The 21,062-nt window shown below is 35.3% G+C and overlaps 1 long non-coding RNA gene across 1 annotated transcript in view; it reads left to right on the forward strand.

Annotated features, from left to right (window-relative positions):
• Positions 1-8,241, forward strand: part of LOC147996496 (uncharacterized) — a 44,777-nt gene extending 36,536 nt beyond the window's left edge. The window contains exons 2-4 of the long non-coding RNA XR_015672444.1: positions 988-1,031; positions 4,788-4,853; positions 6,480-8,241. This is a non-coding gene — a long non-coding RNA (uncharacterized LOC147996496). The remainder of the gene's footprint in view (positions 1-987; positions 1,032-4,787; positions 4,854-6,479) is intronic.
• Positions 8,242-21,062: the final 12,821 nt, after the last annotated feature.

The raw sequence follows: 21,062 nt of genomic DNA on the forward strand, positions 1-21,062 counted from the left end.
CGACTGAGCATTTTCTAGTGTGTTGTTTTTGTAAAGAATCCAAAGTCTAATCCCATCATCTACAATTGACTCATAGCCAACTTAACTCCAGGTCTAAGGATTATTTATCCTTCTTCTTAAGTCCATAGGCATCAGGGACATGTGAGGCACACATAGAAACATACAGTCAAAACATTCATTCACTTAAGATAAACAAATATATTATAAAATAAAAATTGAACAAAATGGATTATAATCTGGAATGCACACACACACATATATATACATACACACATTTTTATACATACATACACACACACAAACTCAGAGAGAGAGAGAGAGAGAGAGAGAGAGAGAGAGAGAGAGAGAGAGAGTATTTTGGAAATTGATAACCATTAGATGAGTTGTTTAGAAGAGAGTGATTTCCTTCTGTGTCTATTTGAGTTTTACAGAAGTTTTAGCAGTTGTCCATATTTTCTGGTGGATATTTTTCCTTGATTATGCTTGCCTCGTAATATGTAGAGAAAGCTTTCTGGTATAAGTGACAGGCTGAGCTATGCTATAAACTCTCTTCGTGTGTCTCATGTAATAAAGTGTGGATGAAAAAAACAAAAAACAAAAAAAGTGATAGCTTCTATTCCCAACAAGTCCCAACAAGAGAGTCTTACTACCTTCATAGCCTTTTCCAACTTTGATTGCCTGCAGCTGATACAGACAAATTGAGTTGAGTGGTACGATTTCTGTGGAGGTGGTATCTTACCAGACACCAGCATATACAGGGACACAACCTATGCAGTCACTAGGAGAAGAATACATTGACTAGAGTAACAAAGTAAAAGAAAGATAAAAGAAGGACTTATTGCAGAGATGTCTTGTAAAGGCTTTAAAAGGTATCTTCTAGTCTCCGTTTACTACCATACAGAATTTGTCTTTTATCTTGACCTTGCATTTTTAATTTAAAGATCTACTTTACTCAAGTACTTTCATTCATATCTCATTCTCATTTAGCATCATCTTCAGCAGTAATTAAGCAATTGTTATGATAGAATGAGGTAAGTAAACTGTTTTGTATATTCAACAGTTGTTGCATGTTTCAAAGAGTAATATTACTTTGCATATAAAATTTAATTTTCCCAATATAAACTACAAAATCATTTAAAATTCATTTAATCTAACGTATAAAATAGAGAAAAATCCAAAGGTAAATGTTACTTCTCTCTTTTTTGGTATATACCTGAAGAGGAAAGTAGCTGAAATAGCATTATTCCAGACTAACTAAAATACCAGGTTTAAATAGAAAAGTAACCTTTCTCCTGCTGCTGTGGAATTTATGATCCATTTAAAGAGACACAGTTAAAGTGTGAAATATGCTCAAGAAGAACTTGAATTGAACATGAAAGTGAAATGGCTATCTGGAAGATGAACATTTCAGATTTTTCTGAGTTCATATTGTTAACCATAGAAAATATGAGTTTCTGGGCGAATCAAAGAGACTACAACAAGGAAGGCAGCCAGGACTTAACAGAAGCCTAAAGGGTCCCTGACCTCCAGCTCTGAAGAACTGAAACCATTCATTCCTTTTGTGAGAGGTGGTTGCAAGATTACACTATGTACAGTAATGAGCTATTCAAAGTTTAGACAGATAAATTACATTATTTGAAAATTTTATCCTACATAGATCAGTTTGGCTATAAAGGAAATATTTGAAGAAGAAACAAATTTGGAGTTAACAAAGGACACTAGAATAGAGATGAGTGGTTTCGCAAAAGTGCCATCTGTTACATGTTCATATTTTAAGGGTTCTTTCATATTTTTAAAGCAGTGATGGGATAGTATCTTCTCTTCTTTTTTAAGCAATGAAGGAGTATGGTCTTCCTTTCTCATGAGATGGCATCAATTTGTGTATTAGCTTATGATTGATTACATATTGCTATACCTGTCAATCCTGTATCATTCAACCTACTTTAGGGAAAGTTTATTTCTGCTTGGATGAGAACTAACACAGAGACTTACGAATGGACAATGTGAAGAGAGTAAGACATGTTTGGACAATCAGTTGTAAGTGGGACGTCTTCATCAAACCCTTTCCTCAGGGCTTAGGAAACCAAGAAGAGGAGGCAAAAGACTGTCAAGAACCAGAAGTGATGAATGATCTCAGTGTAATATCCTCCAGCTACAACAGGACAGACTGGAAGCAGGCATAGGGCTAAAGAAGTTCAAGCCAGGTGGGGTCACAACACTAAGAGAATTAAGCAGAAATATTTTCCCATCCCTAACTAAGATACTATCTGCAATTGGTACCTGTTTGCCAAAGAACAATTACTCTTTTTTAATGGAGACTTATTAGGTTTATTAAGCCTTATTCAGAGTAGATCCCATGCCTAGAAATAGATGGCTAACATAAAACAAACTTAATGGCATTTTTATAGATACTTATCTTACACAGCTTTTTCTTTAACCAGTTTGTTTGTTTTACTGGTCTTTGCTTTAATGTTGCTTGTTTTTCTTTTGTGTTTACTGGAGAGTCGTCTGTGTGTGTGTGTGTGTGTGTGTGTGTGTGTGTGTGTGAGAGAGAGAGAGAGAGAGAGAGAGAGAGAGAGAGAGAGAGAGAGAGAGAGAGGCGGGGGAGGGAGAGGAAGAGAAAGATTTTTTTCCATTGTTTTTTGTTTACATTTTGCTTGCTTTGTAAGAAAGAAAGAAATTGTGTGGAGTTGGGTAGTAGGAAGATGGGAAGGATCTGGGAGGATTTAGGAAAAGGAAAAAACATGACCAGAATTTATTATAGGAAGAAAATTTTTTCAATAAATAATAGACTCTGTAATAAAAGTCTTACAATATCTGCTTCATGCCTTCCTGATATTGTTCTAATGAAGGACAGTAATGTCCAGAGAAGTTAGACAATATTATAAAAATAATAAATCAATTGGAATAGTAATACTTTAGTTTGCCCACTTGAGTAGAAATGCTATATGTGGATCGGAGAGGTGGCTGAGTAGTTGAGGACACCTGTGACTCTCACAGAACACTTGGGCTCTGTTATGAGAACTGATATGTTGGCTCACAACCACTTCTAACTCTAGTTTCAGAGTTTCTAAAACACCCTTGTGACTCTTCTGGTTCAGGCAATCATATGGTACACACACAGACACATATGCAGGCAAAACACTCATATATAATATAAATAAACAAATAAATAAATAAATAAATAAATAAATAAATAAATAAATAAATCCAAAGCCCGCAGTAACTATTGGACTGAGAATGTCAATGTTTGAATAATTGCTTAGCATTGGTGACACTTCAGGTTCAAGACCCTTAACTGATTAAAGATTTAAAAATATAATCTAAATATGCAAAATATTAAACTTTACAGCAAAAGCATACTATATGATATGATGTTTTTACAAATGTTCTGATTAAAGTGTATTGAAGGTGGGAGTGAATGGGTGGGAGTTAGAGCATCCTCATAGAAGACAGGGGAGGGCAGAGGATGTATGGGAGATGGGGGAAGGGTGATAACATTTGAAATATAAAAACAAAATATCCAAGAATCATAAAATTTAAAAATTAGTGTGCTGAAAGTATAATTTAATAAGTCATCCTTTGACATATCCAATCTCATTGTTACTAGCTATCCTTTCCTCTTTACCAAGGACATGCTTCAAAGCTTAAATAACTTGATCTAAAATTTAAGAAAACTTTCTCATAAGGCATGATAAAGTTTTGATTAAACATTCTTTTATACTTTTTTCTGGGCTTTTCAATTAAAAAACATTTTTAAGGGATACATTCTAAAAGTCACTCAAACACCCGTTGTGTGTCACTTAAAAAATAATGTATTCCATGGAATTCACTATGTATTGGTAGTTCTTGTTTTAGAAAAATGAATAGAAATTGTTAAGGCATGATCCTGATCCCAACGGAGCTGAAAATCAAAAAAGCATAACTCTCTCCTCAGAAAGGTGTGAAAGAAAGGGCTCTAGGGAAATTTTGCTCCAGCTAATTAATTCAGTCTGCCAAAATCGCATTGTAACACTCACATTGTAAGTCTACTTTTTGAAAATTAAATGTTAGTTTTGAAGTGTTAATATATTAAAATGAATGCAAATTATCTCAAATAGTCACTAACTAGCTTGAATTTTCATTTACTTGCAGCAGTTACAGGTATCAAATATTCAAAAGCTAGGTGATCTGAGGAGAAACATCTTAAATGCAACTAATTAATCTTTAGATCTGAAAAAGATAGACATGAAACTAAATTTTCCTGAAATTTTCTATCCTCATCTAAATTAATAATAGGATATAAATGAATATTTAACTTAGATTAAACATAGCAAAGTTGTTAGTATTACAGTATATTTATTATAATCACTGAAGTAAAAACAATCTAAGTCTGGGATTGAAGCTCAGATGATTAATTGGCCACCTAGCATGAACAAAGAATTGAGTTTCATACAAAGCAGCTATGTATAAAACAAGTATTGTGGGCACATACATAATTCCAGAACTCAAGAGATAGAAATAGAAGGAAGAGAAGTTCATCAACAATTTTGCATTTTTTCAGAAAACTGGAAATAGTTCCACTTCAGGACCCAGCCATACCACTCTGGGGCATATACCCAAAAAATGCTCCACCATCCCACAAAAATATTTGCTCAACAAGTTCATAGCAGCTTTATTGATAATATACAGAAACTTGAAACAACCTAGATGTCCCTCAACTGAAGATTGGTTGAAGAAAATGTGGTTCATTTACACAATGGAATACTATTCAGCTATGAAAAACAAAGACATTATGAATTTTGCAGGTAAATGGATGGATCATAAGAATATCATCCTGAGTGAGGTAGCCCAGTCCTGAAAAAGACATCTTGGTATGTATTCATTTCTAAGTGCATATTAGCCATAAAATACAGAATAACCATGTTACACTCCACAGACCCAAGAAGGCTGGACAGAAAGTAGGGCACCAGCAAGGATGTTTGAGTCTTCTGTGGAATGGGAGAGTGGAATATCCATGGAAGGCAGAAGGAGGAAGAGAATTCTGTGGGAGAAGTGATTGGGATGGGAGATGTGGGAGGTTGGAGTTGAGTGTGGGGAAGGGCAGGGCAGACAGATGGATGACCATGAGAATGAACAGAAATATGCAATCGATGAGAAGGAGCTAGGAAGCATCTTCAGGAAGTGAAGGAGACCTGTGATAGAGGTAGAACCCAAGAATCAGTGGGGACATCCTTGGCTGTGGCTCACAGCATTGTCGATTTAGAACCTAGGGAGGCTGTCTCCTGTGGCCACACTGTTCTTAATATTTCTAATCATCCAATGATTTACTCCTTGTTTCCAAGTTTTACCATTAATATTAATTCATATTTAACCTGGAATAACTTTATTTATTATCAGGAATTCCTCAACAACTTCCAAATTCAGTTTCTTGATTACTACCATCATTGGGTTTTTTTGGCCCTCTACATGAACGCAGTGTCTCAGTCAATCATACTCTTAAAAAAAAATTCATCCCTAAGAAATAGAAGTTTATCTATGGTCCCATCACGATTATTTACAAGGTCTTTTTCAATTTATTACAAACCTTCTCTTATGAGAAGCTTTTTATGTTATCATAACAGATGTTAAACAAGTTTCAAATATGTAACAAGCAATATAATATATCATAACCCCTTAAATGCTAATAAATCATAAGCATCTACAGGATATAAGCAAAGAGTCCATTTGTGATTAAAAAGGACAAGTATTTAGCTTTCTTTAGTTACAGTGGCACTTTCTGAATGTCTGATAACTGAAATATATACAATTGATTTGACATGATATTGTTAAGTCCTGAAGACATAGACATATTTAAATGTTCTAAAAATATCAAAATAAAAGTTAGAAGACAGTGTGAGGTCAAGTGACTGGAGAGATATTTTCTGAGAAGAGACGTTAATCATTTCATGATTGGTTAAATCTGCTTTTGAAACTAAAATTTCATTTATCTTGACTGGCAACTTCAGATATCTGCTAAAAACCACAATAATATGAAGTATTTGATATATTTTGACTTCTCTATGGGGGCACTTAGTACTATAAACTTTCCATTTAGCACTGTTTTCATTGTGTCCCACAAATTTGGGCATGTTGTGTCTTCATTTTCATTAAATTCTAGAAAATCTTTAATTTATTTTTATATTTATTTACTTACCAAGAGATCATTGACTACAGAATTGTTCCATTTCCATGAGTTTGTATGATTGCTAGTGTTTCTGTTGTTGAAATCTAACTTTTATCCTTGTTGGTCTGATAAGATACAAAGTGTTGTCAGTTTTCTTTTATCTGTAAAGACTTGCTTTGTGATCAACCAATTGTCAGTTTTGGAGAAGGATATATGTTAAGGAGAAGAAGGTATATTCTTGTTCTGGGGTGAAATATTCTATAGATGTCTGTTAGGTACATTTAATTAATAATATCTGTTAGTTTCCTTATTTCTCTGTATTGTTTTTTTCTAGATGTCCTGTCAATTGGTGAGAGTGAGGTGGTACAGTCTCCCACTATTAATGTGTTCTATGTACAATTTAACCATTGCAATGTTTCGTTTACAAATGTGACTGCCTCATGTACAAAGCTTAAGTCCAAGTGGATCAAGGACCTCCACATCAAACCAGATACACTAAACTAATAGAAGAAAAAGTGGGGAAGAGTCTTCAACACATGGGCAGTGGGGAAAATTTCCTGAACAAAACACCAATGGCTTATGCTCTAAGGTCAAGAATCAACAAATGGGATCTCATAAAACTACAAAGCTTCTGTAAGGCAAAGGACACGGTCATTAGGACAAAACGGCAGGCAACCAAAAGATTGGGAAAAGATCTTTACCAAACTTACATCTGATAGAGGGCTAATATCCAAAATATACAAAGAACTCAAGAAGTTAGACTCCAGAGAGCCAAATCACCCTATTAAAAATGGGGTATAGAGCTAAACAAAACATTCTCAGCTGAGGATTATCGAATGACCAAAAAACAACTAAAGAAATGTTCAACATCCTTAGTCATCAAGGAAATGCAAATCAAAACCTCCCTGAGATTCCACCTCACACCAGTCAGAATGGCTAAGATAAAAAACTCAGGGGACAACAGATGCTGGCGAGGATGTGGAGGAAGAGGAACACTCCCTCATTGTTGGTGGGATTGCAAACTGGTACAACCACTCTGGAAATCAGTCTGAAGGTTCCTCAGAAAATTGGACATTACACTACCTGAGGACCAAGCTATACCGCTCTTGGGCATATACCCAAAAGATGCTCCAACATACAACAAAGCCACATGCTATGTTCATAGCAGCCTTACTTATAATAGCCAGAAGCTGGAAAGAACCCAGATGCCCTTCAACAGTGGAATGAATTCAAAAAATGTGATCTAACAATGGAGTAATACTCAACTATCAAAAACAATGACTTTATGAAATTCATAGACAAATGGAATGAACTAGAAAATATCATCCTGAATGAACTAGAAAAGGTTATTCAATCACAGAAAAACACACATGCTATTCACTCACTGATAAGTGGATATTAGCCAAAACCTCAAATTACCCAAGATGCAATCTACAGACCACAGGAAGCTCAAGAAGAAGGATGACCAAAATGCAGATGCTCCCACTCCTTAAAAGGGGGAAAATATTCATAGGAGGGCATATGGAAGCAAAGTTTAGAGCAGTGACTCAAGGAATGGCCATTCAGAGCCTGACACACATGTGGCCCATATATATATATAGCCACCAAAACTAGATAATATTGATGAAGCTAAAAAATGCATGCGGAAAGGGAGTGGATATAGATCTCTCCTGAGAGACACATCCAGAGCATGTCCAATACAGAGGTCAATGCTAGCAGCAAACCACCGAACTGAGAATAGGACTCTCTTCGGGGGAATTAGAGGAAGTATTGAAAGAGTTGAAGGAGCTTGCAACCCCATAAAAACAAGAATGCCAACCAACCAGACCTTCCAGAGACTAAACCACTACTGAAAGACTATACTTGGACTGACCCAGGGCTCCAACTGCATATGTAGCTGAGAATAGACTTGTTGGGACACCAATGGAAGGGAAAGCCCTTGGTCTTGCCAAAGTTGGACCCCCAGTGCAGGGGAATATGGGGAGGGCAATAAGGGGGATGAATAGGGGGAATACCCATATGGGGGAGTGGGAGAGGAGTGAATGGGGTCTTAGGGACAGAAAACCGGGAAGGGGAATAACCGTTGAAATATAAGTAAAAAATATATATAATAAAAAAATTAAAAAAAAAAAAACAAATGTGGGTGCCTAGTGTTTGGGCTACAGATATTCATTAATGAGTATGGAGCATCTTTCCTTGTACCTTTTATTAATTTTGGTTGAAATACTAACTAAATTATTAGATATTAGACATTAGATATTAGAATGGCTATTCCAGCTTGCTTCTTAGGTCTGTGCTCAGGAAACTTTTTCCAGGCCTTTACTCTGATATGATGTCAATGGTGTTACTGAGATGTATTACTTCTATACCCCTGAGTAACTGATCCTGTTTTCACAAACATGCTGTTTGCCTGTGTCTTTTTACTGGGGAATTGCGTCCATTGATGATGAGAGATATTAATGAACAGTGATTGTTTATCCTATTATTTTGATGGTGGTGGTAGGGGTAGTTGTGGTGGTGGTGGTGGTAGTGTGTGTGTGTGAGCGTGTATGCACACGCGCACATGTTGGTGTGTGTTTAATGTGTCTGTGTGTGTGCATGCGTGTGTGTGTGTGTGTGTGTGTGTGTGTGTGTGTGCGTGTGTGTGTTTGCTGTTATGGAATTAGTTCCTGTGCTTTCTTGAATGTAGCTATCATTCTTTGGTTGAAGTTTTCTGTCTTGTATTTTCTGTAGGGCTGGATTTCTGAATAGACGTTTGAATTTGAGTTTGTCTTGAAATGTCTTGTTTTCCTCACCTATGATAATTGATATTTTTATCATAACTAAACAAGTCATAGTATGTAGCAGGAAATATTTTTAAAAAGCAGCATCCAACACTAACGCTGGATATCGTCTGGCCCGGTGGTCGAGCTGCCTCCATGGCTAGCCTCATGTAGTGACTACCGACTTCAGGGCTAGCCTCATGTAGTGACTGCCGATCTCAGGGTTCTCTTGCTCCATATTCTCCTCACACTGCCAACCCTCTGCCACCTGTGGTTAGATGTCACGAATTCCAGATACAATCAAAAATCTAGAGGCTTGTAATTTATCAGACATAATTATAGCAGTAAATTCTCACCCCACAAAGCATCAACACAGTCAACTCAGAGCCAATTGATATAAACTGCCCACCTAGATAAGACAAATTGTCCTGTAAATATCCATCCCTTATAAGATACTCACAGATATCTGTAGCTATTTAAAGCCAAGAGGAACCTGAATCATCTTTCTCTTCCTCCACCTTCCTTACTTTCCTCTCTCTGTACCTCTGTGTTCATCCCTAAACTTCTCAGCCCACCTTCCTCTTCCACTGCCCAATCACAGGCTCTCGCCTTATCTAGTACCTGCCCTTCCCTGCATATAGACAGCAATCCACAATAGTAAACACATCAAGACCGCACATTCATCCACCAATGTCAGCAGTAATTCGTTTTTACCTTTCATCTCTCCTCAAATTCCTAAAACCTATTCACTGTTCTTAGATCTCTCGGCCTTATTTGCATTTCTTTTTTTTTAAGTTTTTTTAAAACATTTATTTATTTATTATGTATACATCATACAGCTTTCTGCCTGCATGTATGCACCTGCAGGCCAGAAGAGGGCACCAGACCTGATAATAGATGGTTGTGAGCCACCATGTGGTTGCTGGGAATTGAACTCAGGACCTCTGGAAGAGCAGACAGTGCCCTTAACCTCTGAGCCATCTCTCCAGCCCCTTGTTTCTATTTCAATCAGAAAAAGTAAAACTATCCAAAGACTTAAATGAGGAACAACAGCCATCCTCTCTGGGCGTGCACATCTGTGCACCTTTATTTCCATAGCAACTCTCACAGTACATGAGCAAATATTATATTTCAAAGTCCAACTTTTCAACTTGGTACATGAACATCAATTATCTTCCCCAATTCAGAGCTTCATCATTTAATAAAAACGTTTAAATTGAACAGTTGTCACGTCCTACTTTGAATCAGTCAGTGAATGAATCATAAAAGGATAAACACGTGAAGTTCTCCTTATATTCTATTATATTTTACTTTAAGCAATTAATATATAATGAGAAACACTTCGTAATGCCAACTAGTGTTTCCAACAGTAGTCATTATTAAACGTTATGTCTATAGCTCCCTCTTAGTCTAGCAGATCTCAACCTGTGAGACATGATCTCTTTAGCAAACCTTATGCTTCTTTAGAAAATCTGTCTTCCAGAAAATTAGATTATGATCCATAACAGTAGCAAAATTAGTTATGAAGTAACAAGAAATAAAAGTTATGATTCTAGTCACTAAAACATGCAGAACTGTGTTAAAGGACAGCAGCATTAGGAAGGCTAAGAATCACTGCTCCTAGTCCCTACTTGATATCAACAGTGAGTTTTCATCAGTAACATAAATAGCACATAAAATTGAAATATTTAACCCAGGACACATTACCCACATTTTAGAGTTTAGGAGATACTACTTTGCTGGACACATTTGCTGAAGGTGTATTTATTATACATGAAGCTCTATGCAGTTGGTAATATGGATTGATCAACCCTATTGAAAACTCACTTGACTGTAATACTCCCTCCATAAGAAGCTAAATCCCAAGCCAGTAATGGGAGCAATAAAACTGAAAGGCACAAGCAATATAATTTTATCATCTATTTTCTTTTGCAAGTTCTTTCACAGACATTCATGAGGTTGATGCATATTTTACTGCTAGGTATCTTGTAGAATTCTTGAATTCTGAGTGTGTGTTGGGAATATAAGTCCCATAAATTTGCTCAAACATAAGATAAAATGAGTTACTGATAATGTTATCAGTTTCTATATCCCTTTCAAAACAATTGAAAAATGTCCAATAAGCATTTAACATTTCTGGAATTTAGTTGCAACATCAACTTAACATCATACTTAATAGGAGTTTAATTAATTTTGTGTTCATGAGGCTATGATTGGAAATATTAGTAGCACATATTATTGTATCCTGATAATATGTTTTTGAGAGATGGTACCATTCTTTATTTTTTGTAAATATTTAAGATTTATTAAAGAATATATTACTTATTGATAGGTCATTGAAGGTATATATCTATGTTTAATAAACTGAGATCATATTTTAAAAATCAAAAGTAATGTTTCTCGATTATTTATTCATTTATTGATATTATAATATGATTATGTAATTTCTCCCTCTTTTTCCTTCCCTGTAAACTTCCAACATATTACATCTTGCTTTATTGTACACTCAAGGCCTCTTTTATTAGTAACTGTTGTTACAAACAAATATATATATATATATATATATATATATATATGCATATATGTGTGTGTGTGTGTTACTAAATGTCCAAGTAACCTATTAGCATATTTTTAACTTTTTTCCTTTGTGGTATGCTTTTAAGAAAATTAGTTTCATTCTGAATCTCGATTAATTTTATGTTTTCATATTAAATGTTTTACCATCAATGGCATACAGTGGTACATTTTATGAAACATTTATTTATAAATATATCACCTTTCTTGAAATTATATTTTATATATTACTTACTCCTCCTGAAAACTTGTTACCTACTTTAAACTAAATATTTTAATTTGATATATTTCAATGACTTTAGTACTATATATAATTTTCTGGTGACTTGTCTTTTTTTCAAATTGCTTTACTTTTTTTCTTATATACATTTTAATACATTTTCTTATATAGATTTTTCTTATTGCATACATTTGAGCTTTATTGAGAATTTTACAAATGAGTACTGTATACCCAAAATTCCATTATTTAATCATATATACATACATATATTTAATACACACACACACACTAATATATTACAAAAGTAATATTTTTCACCAGATCTAATTGTCATTTTGGAGGCTTGCTGCTGAATAAATGCACTCATTCTAGCTATTGCTGTACTCTGGCTGTCTCGCTCAATTATGTTGTTTTGACTTAAAATCCTCTCCAAGCTGCCTGATTCAAATAGTCTTCTCTCAGCTTCTTATTGAATTTCTTTGCTCATACTGAAACTATTTCTGCCATCAGTTCTAATCTTCTGGCTCCTTCTTTTTTTTTTTTTTTTTTTTTGATCCTATTTCTTTTCTTTTTTTTTTTTTTATTAACTTGAGTATTTCTTATATACATTTCGAATGTTATTCCCTTTCCCGGTTTCCGGGCAAACATCCCCCTCCCCCCTCCCCTTCCTTATGGGTGTTCCCCTCCCAACCCTCCCCCCATTGCCGCCCTCCCCCCATAGACTAGTTCACTGGGGGTTCAGTCTTAGCAGGACCCAGGGCTTCCCCTTCCACTGGTGCTCTTACTAGGATATTCATTGCTACATATGGGGTCAGAGTCCAGGGTCAGTCCATGTATAGTCTTTAGGTAGTGGCTTAGTCCCTGGAAGCTCTGGTTGCTTGGCATTGTTGTACATATGGGGTCTCGATCCCCTTCAAGCTCTTCCAGTTCTTTCTCTGATTCCTTCAACAGGGGACCTATTCTCAGTTCAGTGGTTTGCTGCTGGCATTCGCCTCTGTATTTGCTGTATTCTGGCTGTGTCTCTCAGGAGCGATCTACATCCGGCTCCTGTTGGTCTGCACTTCTTTGCTTCATCCATCTTGTCTAATTGGGTGGCTGTATATGTATGGGCCACATGTGGGGCAGGCTCTGAATGGGTGTTCCTTCAGTCTCTGTTTTAATCTTTGCCTCTCCCTTCCCTGCCAAGGGTATTCTTTTTCCTCATTTAAAGACTTCTGGCTCCTTCTTATGTCCTGTCTTGTTCTGTCTTTACCTACAACCAGTCTCTGTAAAACTGTCCTGGAAATTGCCCACCCATACCCCACTCCAACTGTTCTGTGATGTTCTCCTGAGATTTGGTCATGTCCTATCTCTGACTCATTTTGTCAAATCTTTTTCTGCCCCTTACTTAGATGTCTATATATAAATTTTACCTTCATTTTTGGAATTAAAAAAGTGTACTAAGGATGTATAAGTATTCCAGCAAGAATATACTCTAATTCTGGGTATTTCTGCACTCCAGCAGGATCACATAGAATTAGAAGATTTTTGGATGTGATCCTTTACTGGAGCAGCAATATTCCTGACTAAAATTCATCTTCACATAATTTACATATGTTTCTTTCCCCTTCCTAATGCCTTCTATGCTTCCTATACTCCTCAAATTTATCCCCTTTTTAAAAATATTTATGTATTTATGTACACTCCTATATATATTTTATATGTTATCTATACACACATATGTATATATATATGTACATGTGTATGAATATATATATATATATATATATATAATTTCACATACTCCACAGATTGTGTGCATTTTTATGTGTACAGGATAGACTAATTTTGACCATATATCAAATGATTTATCCATGCAAAAAAGCTCATAAGCAGAAACCATTATTTGGCATCCTGCCATGTGAGATTTCACTCATGTTGACATGCCAAGTGTTATTGATTGCCAAAGTCCAGTCCCAGGAGGGTTCAGAACCTGAAGGAGGAAGTGTCGAATAGGAGAAAGAAGACTTTGACCAAAAGGTGTAGCTCACAGACTCTGTCACTGAGACAACTCAGAACACTTTTATTTATGTATTTTATATTCTCATTTTATCTTTTAAGAACTTCCCAAATTTAACAATAATGCACACACTATACTTTTTCCCCTTCATTATCCTCCCTAATATCTGTCACAAAAGAAAGTAAGGACTCTCATTATCAAAGCCAAGAAGGCAGACACAAGGCAAAAGTGAACCAAGCAATCACGCAGGTCAGGAGATTCTGCATGAAAATCCCTACAGGGCAATGACCTGTGGGGACCTAACTTCTCAGATCTTGTAATACAGAGAGCAGTCTACATTACACTCATGAAGCTTTCCCAGAAAAGTGTCATCACTCAGAAAGGCTCTATCTCCCTGCTACACCTTTTTTGGTTTTTGTTTTAAATTGGTCCTCTCCAATCTCTGCATTAGGGGTTGTCCATTCATTATTTATCTGTCTGAGGATGACTGGAAAGAGAATAACACAGGATCACCATCATTCCTAGTATTATGCTAAATTTATAATAAAATACCTAAAGTTCTTAATCAAGAAAAGTTTTAGCCACCTCCTGTGTTGCAGAGTTTTGTAAGCCAGCATGTCAGATGGCACTGATCTGAGTATGAAGCTTTTGCTTATCCATGGCCAAGTTAGAATGATTCCAAAGTCCTGGGTGAGCCTGGATCTGATTCCAGGCAAATATTTGTTCCAATATATTTTAAAGGGGTGTTATAAATCTACTTATACACAAAATGGCAAGCTGTGGCCCATCTCACCTTAGTATTTTGAATTTGAGTTCCCATATAATTCTTTTCTGTAACACATTAATTCTATTTATTAACCCCATAGCTATCTGTTCTTGAGTAAAAATAGCAAGGGATACCTCTTTAGATAAGTTATTTACATGATTAGCAACACATACTCGCTGAACTAAAGCTTAGCAAATGCAGCAACAGCCCCGACAATATTAATTAATGTAGAAATAATCAAAATTAAGACTGATAAAAAATTTTTTAGGTTTACTAAGTAAGAGCTTTAGTCATTTTTATCACATATATCAATTAGGAAACTTAGCTATATATTTCAGGTCTGGAAATGAACATCCTAGTATTTTTGTTGACAATAAATGAATGATAAGGAGTAACTGCTTACTGCTGACACCGGGGCATTGTAGTTAGGGACCCAAAAAGCTGGAATGTTGACCAAGTCCAGAAAGAACAGGTTGTCTTATTCATTGTCAATGTACTACCTAATAATCTGGGTTTACAAACAAGCAGTCAGCTCTTGCTGTCTTGCCTTCTCACTCTCACTCTGTTCTCTCATCCCTTCTTCCCTTTCAATTCCCCTCCCCCCTCTCATGCCTGCCTCTCCACCTCCTCCTTCCTTCCCTCCTCCCCTCCCTCCCTCCCTCTCTCTGCCTTTTTCTGTCTCTATCACCTTATTAACTACCCATCCCCATGCCATGAATAAACTTTAAAAAAAAAGAAAAGAAAAGAAACAAGAAGTCAGCAACTGGAGCATTCTACCTCATGGAAATTCTCAGATTGTTGCATGGCCCTCAGGGACAATTTGGCTGTGCTCAATTCAAATTCCCATCTCTGCAATGAAGCTTGGAAACACAAATCCAACAGACAAGGGAGAGCAGCAGAAACAGACAACACAAGAATATAATAAAAAGATTCAAATGAACTAAATATGTGGTGGCCAATTTCACCCATATATCAAAACAAAAATTTTACTTTAATCATTGGGTTCTCGTGTGGAGGAACTGAAGGTCAAGGCAAAATATATTTCCTTCTGTTGCCCAGTGTTTACAGTCTAAGATCTAAGAAAAAGTGTCAACAGGAATAATTTCCAGTCCAGGTTCTTGATACCAGGCTTGTCTCTCTCTCTCCCCAGTCTATCTCAAATAACCAAATCCATAGTCACTTGGTCCAGAAACCGAAGGCTAGATTGTTGTAAAATGTACAAAAGTCCATTGACTGAGACGTGTTCATTTTCTTCTTTCTTTTTGAGGGTGTATCTAAGCTTTTCAGTAAAGAGCCCTGAGTGTTTAGATTTACACACTAACTCCTCAAATAAAAGGTTCTGGTTTTTTGGGGTATTTTTTATTTTTTGTTTGTTTGTTTTTTGTTTGTTTGTTTCTACTCTCTTGGTCAAACTGGAGCTAGTAGTTCTGCCTTACCCTTAGGCTAAATCTTAACCACTCTTAAAATTTCCCCAATCTTTTTCCTTCCCTCTGGTCAGCTGTTCAGAGACTAATTGATGTTGTTCTTTAGTTGAGGTTTTTGGCGAACTTTCCTTAGTCCAGCTTCCCTTTCAGGCAGAGAAAGCGATATCACATAGGCTATATCCTGGTTTCTAGTAATGACAGTCATCTTCCAGCTCTTTTATGATGTTAAATTGGCCTTGGGTTTAAGGGTTACATTTATCATGTGTCACAGTTACATCTACTGGTGTTAGACATCACAATATCCATTGTTCTCTACAATTTGAAAAATTACTATTTCTTTAATAGTCTCCATATGATGGATAAGGGATGAGAGCAAACACACACACACACACACACACACACACACACACACGCATTGTATGTACATATATACATATATACTATATATAATTTTGTAATATATAATATATTTATATATTATATTGATATATTATGTAATTAATGGGCATAAAGTTTTACAATTTTATCTTTATGGGCTTGCAACAAAAATATCAAGACTATTTAGCCAGTGCTTGGATAACTGTTAAGTAAAAGTGTGACTCTTTTGACTACAAGCAGCTCAGTGAAGGGACTCTTTCTGGAAATTTGTTTCAAGAGGATCACATAATGACATAGTCAAAGGTCTTCTGTAAATCTACTAAATGTGCCAAATGGTGGTTTTAATTGATTTTAATAAAAGATTTTAATAAAATCTTCTGTTACAAATATTAGTAGCTCTATCAAGTCAATCCTACCGCGTGTCTATTGTCGCTTTCATTGCCCTAAAAGGTTTCTATAACATCAACATTTTTGTACATTTTTGCAATTTTCTTTTTCTCTGTGGCATTTCATCACCATTTTTTATCTTATATTCTGTACTATTTAGGGGTTCATACATGAACATTAAGATACTTTTATTTGTAACTTATTAAACTAATGAAATTATGTAGAAATCACTCAGAGATCTATAGTAAAATGGGATTGAGCTAGGGGTGTGCTGAATTTTGAATATTCTACAAGGATGAAGAAAGATAATGTTTTGTGTGCTATATTTGTGAAAACATACTTGCCTAGAAAGAGAACGTCATTAACTAAGGCAGTAGCTTTTTATAGATTTCCTAAAACAGATATGTGCTTATATTGTAAAATATCTTTGGTAATTAGCTTGAATTTTTGGTAACAAAATGTTTAAAAGTGGCATGGATTTTTTGATGCTATGGGACCAATTCAAATATTAATGAATACTAAAATCATAAGAATATTATGGATTTAAAATATGCTCATCCGTCTGCATGTGGATTTCCTTAATGTCATTTTCAAATATACACAGGACATGCTAAATACAAAACAGAGTAACATAATTCTTACTACAAAATTCAGAGTAGCCTAACTATGACATTATGAAAAAGATCTGTATTCTGAGGAAATGAAGATGTGCAAAGATCCAAAATTGTCCCTTTTTTTAAATAGAATTGGAGATATGAATCGATCCTTTTAAAATTGCCAAATATTCTTTAACATATTTTAAAACACTTTTCAAAAACATTGTTTATACATTGCATATTTAACTTCGTCCTGTGTTATGAATTTATAGGAATTAGACCTATATATTACACACAAGTCCAAAAATGCTTTGACATATGTATTTATGTAACATTTCTATGTACAGCATAGATTTTATTTTGGTAGTTACAAAGGTCAAAGTATTTTACGAAAAAACAAGCACTCATTGGAAAGTTCCGAAAAGGCAGATTCATTACTCAAGAAATTCAGTAATCTAGTTCTTCACTGAACTTTGTGGAAATCAGTTTGAATTTTTTAGAGAAGGCTCCCTTTTGAGTCACAGTGGTCTCCCATGTAGCACAGGTAGGGAAGTACCTGAGGGATTAGAAAAGCACTTTGATTAGAGATTTCTTTTAACCTGGTGGGAAAATGCAATTATACAAAAAAAAAAAAAACTTGCTGAAAGCTTTTTCAAAGCACTGTGAGAGCTGTAACACTCTCTGGCATCATGGAGTGGCATTTTGCTTGCTTTTACTTAAAGTGTATGACAGTCAGATTTGATTCTGGGAGAGACTTAATTTTTGTTTGGCTCAGCAGGCCATTCAATTAAAACACTGTTTTAGTTTTAAAAGGTCTGTTTGTATGCAGCTATGGCCTTCTTATTTACGAGTGCGAGAGTGGAACTTTCTGTTTCGCTCTTTCATAACATGGGCATTTTAGAGAAGTAATATAATACTGCATTACAGGAGCTACTTCCTTTGCTCATAAATTCAGTGTGTAGATGATTCTATGATTTTTAATAATCGTAGTTCCTCAGAGGCATTAGCACACATGAGATGTATTCTATTTCTAGATAGAACAAGTTGAAGGGCAGTAAACTCATAATATTTTACGTCGTTAACATTTAAAAATGGAAAAAAATAAAAATGGTCAATTTACTTCAATTTAGTCTTATAGATATCTGGTTATTGAGAAATCTTATCTTTTTTTCTTTCTTAATACGAACATTTGAAATGACTGAAGTTGTCATTTTCCCCAAATGTTTTTCTGAAAGCATTATTTAAAACATAATACTTAAGAGCTAGATTGAATATACTAGAAACATAAGAATGTAAACAAGTTCTCAGCGAATCTCAAATGTACATTGTATAAACATTGGAAAATGGAATATGGATTCATAGTTTATAAGTCTACACTATTGAGGAAGAAAGTAGAAATGAATTAAACCAAATATTTCATTTTATACATAATGTATACATTTCATTTTATATATTTTCCTATGGAGAAAAACTGAAAATATTAGTCTTTCAGATATCCATACTTCCAGATACTAATATTCAGTAAGCTAATACATATAGATCTAAAATAACCTTTCTTTGTGTGCCCAATGGTATATGAATAGGGAACAAATACAATGAGGAAACCCTCCAACATTACTGAAAACCTAAGAAATCACTATTCCTACTTGAGAAACATAGTTACTACTCATTACACACAGTAGAGATGATGGACATGACACCGGACACCTGCACAAGGTTGGGAATTACACCAAAGAGAGCAAGTGCTTCAGTGCAGAGGAAAACAACATGTAGAATGACAGGACTGTTGGAGGATACATGGGATCTAACAAAAATAGAGAACGACAGAAACAACAGCAACCACAACAACAACAAAGTAAAATGTGTGGCAGTATAATTATAATATTAAGAATTAGCTACTGTTGACATACTAGAATCAGAATCTATAAAATTTAGGAATACAGAGTTCATGACAGAACTAAGAACTCCATTCTTGGGTTTGGGATTTAGCTCAGTGGTAAAGCGCTTGCCTAGTAAGCACAAGACCCTGGGTTTGATCCTTAGCTCCGAGAAAAAAAAAGAGAAAGAACTCCATTCATGCTGTATCATCACTAACTGGAATAATTCAAAGGCCATTATAGATTGGATGAAAACTCCCAAAATGATAAAAGTAAAAGACAGGAGCTTAGTGCTGAAGAGGTAGCCCCAACTCTGGCTATTCTTCCAAAAGACCTGTATTCAGTTACAGCACTGCATGTTAGCTCACTTTGCTCTGTTAACTCCAGTTCCTGAGAACCCAATGTTCTCTTAGATATACACGGATAGTGACATGCATGTGGATCACAGAATAATAAAGACAAATATCCCATATATACTAAATAAGTACATAAAATTAAAAAAGAAAACTACAGGAAAATAAATTTATACAATGGATATATATATGTTAATATGTAATATATGGTGAATATTTAACAAACACTGATATTCTTAGATTTTTTGAGAAGGAATTTTAGACAAATATCAAAAAAGTGATGGACAGCATATTCAGTTTCCTTCCGAGTAACATCGCTTGCAGTATTTAGATGAAAGTTTAAAAATAAAGATTGAAATGCCTTTTATAAAAAGCGTTTTTTACTCCATTTGCCACATGCAACCAGAAAGCATCACAAATAGACAACATGATGTCCATCTCAAGGAGAAATTGCTCATGTGTATATTTTATTAACTTCAGTAATATAGCCCACTCTTTATTCATCTGTTTTTCGTAAGGATTGGACATGAGATAGGAATACCATTTCTGTGTTCAGGATCCAGAGAGCTTCCCTGAATACACTGGGGTGTATAAAGGAGTGCTGCTGGCAAGTAGGGCTGAGAGAAAGACAGAGTCTCACCCAGGGAAGACACCACCAACTGGTTAGACAGTATCAAATATTGAATCCTGAACATATTTATATGTAGTAAATATAATGCAAAACTAGCTGTCTGTATTTATGTATTTAGGACATTTTCAGAATTTACATTCTGTAGTTAAGGGCTCCATGTTGAGGAAGATGGCTCTTTCTTCCTTTAACAGTTGTCTATTACCTGTAATTGTTAAAATATGGATGGTACCTTGTGAGATATCTGCTCTCCATGTATGCACAGCATTGCCACCATTCAGACACATTTGACCTTACCATATTGTTGAGGTTGAATGATGTAGGTAAGTGAGAGTGACAGGGGACACATGCACAAGTTTGAAAATTACCTCTGTGAGAAGCAATCATATCAAAGCATAGGAATAAAAATATATATTTATACACATAATAACAATAAAAATAGTCCATAAAACTCAAATATAGCAAGATGCAGTATATGGAAATGTCTGGAGAATAAGGAAGTAGAGAATGATGTAATTATATTATTATCTCAAAAACCAAAAGATAGGCTTTTAAAAACAAAGTAAAATCCAAATTACTTTCGGGTAAAATGAGCTGTGTGAATAGGGAAATGTGTCTGGAACAAGAATGAGGTCAAGACCATAACCAAACCCCAAAAATCTCATTTTGAGACCAGCATGAGTAAGGTTCTCTTGGTCTGTGTTCTGGGCCTGCATGTAGGGTACACATATCCATGGAATCCCAACCTTCAACTCCATACCCCTTAAAGTAGCCATGTAGCCTCATAGCCAATTTATAGATTTAAGCACCTGGAATCCCTCTTCATGCAAGCAAAGCATTTTCAGCATTTCAGGTCTCAGTCAATAATCTCCACTCTCCTTGAAATCCCCTACCTAGTCTACAAAGTTTAGATATCCATTGCTAAGGAGAGCTTTTTCACTTAATCTCATCTA

Source organism: Rattus norvegicus, chromosome 2 (assembly GCF_021556685.1).
Source record: "Rattus norvegicus strain SHRSP/BbbUtx chromosome 2, alternate assembly SHRSP_T2T, whole genome shotgun sequence".
Classification (NCBI taxonomy): Eukaryota; Metazoa; Chordata; class Mammalia; order Rodentia; family Muridae; genus Rattus; species Rattus norvegicus.